This window comes from Cyprinus carpio, unplaced genomic scaffold (assembly GCF_018340385.1).
Source record: "Cyprinus carpio isolate SPL01 unplaced genomic scaffold, ASM1834038v1 S000000170, whole genome shotgun sequence".
Classification (NCBI taxonomy): domain Eukaryota; kingdom Metazoa; phylum Chordata; class Actinopteri; order Cypriniformes; family Cyprinidae; genus Cyprinus; species Cyprinus carpio.
In genome coordinates, this window is record NW_024872921.1 from 435,676 (window position 1) to 440,648 (window position 4,973).

Genomic DNA, 4,973 nt, shown 5'->3' on the forward strand with positions numbered 1-4,973 from the left:
AGCTTTTTATCCGTATATATGGGCCTTATATTTAATGACTGTTAAATAACAATAGCATGCATAAGATCCTTTGTGTAAAGGTCTTTCTTTTAATTTTTGATGAGTAGACTGTAGCCTAAGACTATCCTACATTTTGAACTCACTGTACATTTTTAATGGTTTTTAAAGATGGTACAATGTTATATCATAATGTTATTGTTGTTTTACCTCCTCCTTTTATCTCATTTTACAATTACATTCAGTTCGCAATCCGTCCCTTTGCGCCACCTGGCGGTAGTTTCGCGAATGAATTTAACACGCGACCCATTTTGGTTGTCTACCATCTGTATATGTGTGTGTGTGTGTGTGTGTGTGTAATCATGCTGACTTTTTGGAAGAAAAAACCCACTCTTCATGTTATACTGATTTACTATATGAAATTATATAAATATATACATTTTCTGCCCCTCTATCTTCAATTTTGTGATCATTTTAAATGCATTATAACAGACTGAATCAGGCAGTGAAAGAACGCACTCTAAATGCACGCGCGCACTAGTCTAATCTACTAGACATCGCGGCACTCTGTAGGAGTGTTTGGTTTGGTTTTTGGCAAAATACTGATAATGTCAAATCTCACATCGTTAAAACAATTACGATATTATTGCAGATCGCACACCCTGCCCCCCTGTCTTTTTGGCTAATTTGTGCAAAACCTTTTCCTAAACTGTCAAAGCTTCATTTTAAACACCAATGCAACAATGCAAGTATTAAACTTACCTCTACACGCTTGCGAAGGTTTGATGTCGAGATTTTATAAACTGCTAGTTTGGTCTCCCCAGGCAAACACAGCTTAGGCTACACTGTATAATAGAGCATAAATATGTCCATGGGGTTCAGTTCATTTCCTTCGAGCTCAACCTCAACTGAATACTATGGGGTTTAGTTTTCAGCTGGGGCTCTGCACCATAACTCCTGTCTGTCCGTCTGCATTTTTCTTGTGATTTTAGTGCCTGTTTGCTCTCCTGACCATTATTTACTAAAGTAGTTTCCAGGGAGTGATTTTTTTTTTTTTTTTTTTTACTCAGTAATTAATGCATTTTAAAATGTAGCGAAGTACAATACTTCAAACAAAATATACTTAAGGAAAAGTAAAATTACAGATTTAAAAAATGACTCGAAAAAGTAGAAGTACACAAAAAAGCGACTCAATTACAGTAAATGTAATTCGTTACTTTCCACCTCTGGAACTGAGAATATATATGCCAAGGTTGGGAACAGCGGCACCTATGGATTGCCACATACAAAAATGGGCTATTTTTGTTAAAAACTTTTGAACAGTCAGTCAGAAAAGTATAATCTTGGTGTCTATGGATTCCTCGTGTCATGTCGAATATGAGGATATTTTACGATTATGATTTTTTGAACCATGTGTCCGCCATTTTGAAATGTAACATAAATTGCAATATCTTTTGAACCATTTGGCATATCTTATATTGTTGTTATTTTTATGTCATTTCATTCTCTGGGTTATACTGATTCTGATTTTATTTGTCTTATTTGTCATTTTCCATCAGTGTGTTTTTCTGCCATACTAAAGTAAATGAAAAACTTTTTTTTTTTTGCTACTCCTCCTTCAAATTTTGCCCATTTTTTTCCAAAATCTGATCATATGATCTTTGAACCGAGCCCCACATAAATGACTGAACAGATTTATGATATTCACTACCATTCAAGAGAAATTCCTCTACAAATTAGACTATGCCTATGCTTGTTGATTTATGTTAGTTAGCTTTGAATGCTAATTGGTTAGCATGCTACCTGTTTGCCATTCGTTCTAATGTGGCTCTTTAACTATCAGGTTAACCATAAGATATGTTAGTATTAAGTTAGCTTAGCATGCTAATCTGTCTAAAATGCTAAGTCATGCTTTTGTGAGCTAATTCTCACACTGAAATTTATTCTCAGTATTCTGGCGTCTCATTTATAAACGTTGTGTACACACAAAATGGGCATAGAAAATGCGTACGCAATTTTCCAAGAACATATCGGGATTTATAAAAAAATAAACTTGGCGTAAATACATACACAATGTACGGACATTCTAGACCATGCATACACACTCTTTTTCCTGGAGTGAGAAAAGTAATGAAGTAAACAATGATGTTAAAATCTGTTTTCATTTCAATATACACATTTACATTATATATTACACTCTCATTAATGGAGACAATCACTGAAATTACTTAAAGTCATTTCACAGAAGTAAAAAATTATATGAATTTAGGCATGTTTAGTGGATGCGCTGGATGACTTTTCCTGTGGTATGCTGTTTTAATGACAGCGAGGAGTGCTATAGGTGTACAATAATTCATCTTCAAACTAAACTGCATGTCTCATGTTATGAGAAAATATTTTAGTGAGAAGAAAGATCAATGATGCGCACTTCAATATTGTGGCAGACACTGCTGGATTCGGTGGAACGGTCTATATATCGTCTGGTTTGAATTGGTCCAGTGATAATATCTTACTGTACAACTGCAGCTGCACAGAGGTGTTGATGCTGTGTGAAGGCATCTCCACAACATTATGAAAAATACCACTGTGTTTGAAGGATACAACTTGAAGAAAATGGTAATTTGGAAGGTTTTTTTTTTTTTTTTTTTTTTTTAAATAGGCTACTTTGTCAGCTGAGTCAGACAATTTTATTTACACTGCAATAAATATAGAATAAAAATAGCTAAAAGATCTTCACCTTATCAGCAAAACCGCTTAAATTAAATTGTATTTGAATTGTTTAAAACAACTGAAATACTATTTGGCCAGTGGAAAAGAATGAGATCAACTCAATTCTAAAATATTTATCTGAGAACTATTTTAAACAGTTTTGTTTTTATGGATTTTGATATATTTATGCTTAAACTTAACAAGAATACTGGTTGATTTTTAGTAATAAAAAATGCCATTTATACTCCGTATCTCATATTTCCTTGATGTCTTGTATGTTTAACGGTGTTAAATATGGTGTCACGTGGATGGGAATATGCATGGAAATGATATGCAAATGAGGTTATGCATAGTAAAATTAGGCATTGTAAACTCCATATACAGTAGGTAGACAACCAGAATGGGTAATACCGCTACACGTACCGCTGCCGCAGGGCCGCGGCATTAACTGCAAGTCAGTCGTGTGTTAAAATCATTTGCGAAACTACCGCCAGGTGGCGCAAAGGGACGGATTGCGAACTGAATGTAATTGTAAAATGAGATAAAAGGAGGAAGTAAAACAACAATAACATTATAATATTAATGTACAATACTACTCAGAGCATGTAGCTAAAATGATGCATGATTTGGGACTTCAGTTATGAGCAAACAATGAACAACCTCAAGTGTGATACGAATAAGACTTTATTAACTACATAAACACTTAAACTAGTCTAATACACACACACACACACGCACACACACACACACACATGTGCATACAGTTGGCATAGCAAAAAGGGTTAAAGCTTAAACAGTAAAGAGAAGAGAAATAAAGACATGAAGCTATGGTATAATTTGATATTCAGCAGATCTACAGCCTGAAGGAAACATCAGTTTCTTAGTTCAAACACACCTTTGTAAACTGTATCAATTAATAAGACTAAGTTTGATACTTGCACATCTCGCCTGTTTGAAAAAGAGTCCTGATACACACAGTTCGAATCAGAGGATCTTGATCAATGAATAGTCTTAACTTAATGCATGTGCTTGAGCGCGGAATATATTAAGGCTTATTATGGATTATAGATGTTAATTTAATATAAACCTGCGATTAGTTGAATAATGACAAATGAACGGCTAGTAACTAGAAAAATCTTACGTGGGGGGCAGACCTATTAAATACCCTCTAGGCATCTCTGTTAAAGTTTTTAAAGCATTTTATACGCGTATGCATAAATTCTTCTTTCAGAATGGTCTGTAATGGAGAGATGCTTTAACACTGATTTTTCCTCTGAAACACAAAAACGAAAATTTAAATAAATTTATATTTTATGTTTGGAGAATGGCCAACCCTTCTCTGCAGATATTGTTGCTTCTGGTTTGTGCATTTTAAATAGGCTACAAAAAATTAATTAATTAATTAATTAATTAATTAATTAATTAATTAATTAATTAATTAATTATATTAATAATAATAATAATAATAATAATAATAATAATAATAATAATAATGTCTCCAAAAACTCCAAACTCCAACTGTTTTTGTCATGTCTGTAACGCATGTGTATTCCCAAATCTAAAAAAGCCTATAAAATATCATAGACGGATACTGATGTCTGGACTCTGTTTGGGATTTAGAAAAACATAAAGAGATGGTTCAATATATTGGTTATGAAAAGGCTACATTCTGTGAGAATTTATATTTCATAGTCTAAAAAATATTGTTTCGACGAAACAAAATAAAATTAACGCAACAGTTTGCGAATTTATTTATTTATTTATTTGAGTTAAGGCAACTACCTCTGAAATTAATAATAACCAATAAACTATATTGCGCTATACAGTAGTCAACATTTGAAGTGGATCTAAACCTTTCTTCAAAGTTGCCCTAAAACCAAAATGATGAGGCAATCGTCCTATCTAAACCTGTTCGGCAAGTTTGATACCCTCATAAGACACTGTCCATATGAAAGAGCAAGAGATTCACACATTTATATCAACCCCCACAAGCTATACAGAGCTACCCCCAACCCCCTCCAGGTGAACTGAACTCGGTCTGTTTGTTGGCTGTGAGGAACGGTGTGTTGTCATGTTACTGGGTTGAAACATGCCTGCACTCACAGCAGCCTTACTCTTTTTATTCATTATTTTCCTGCAGCCCATATTATTATTATTATCACTAGACCAAAATAATAACAAATTATCAACTGATAATTAATCATTAATTTACGAAAATCATTGTTATTTGTGAACGTAGCGTTTGCGGAAGGCGTTAAGACCAAGCG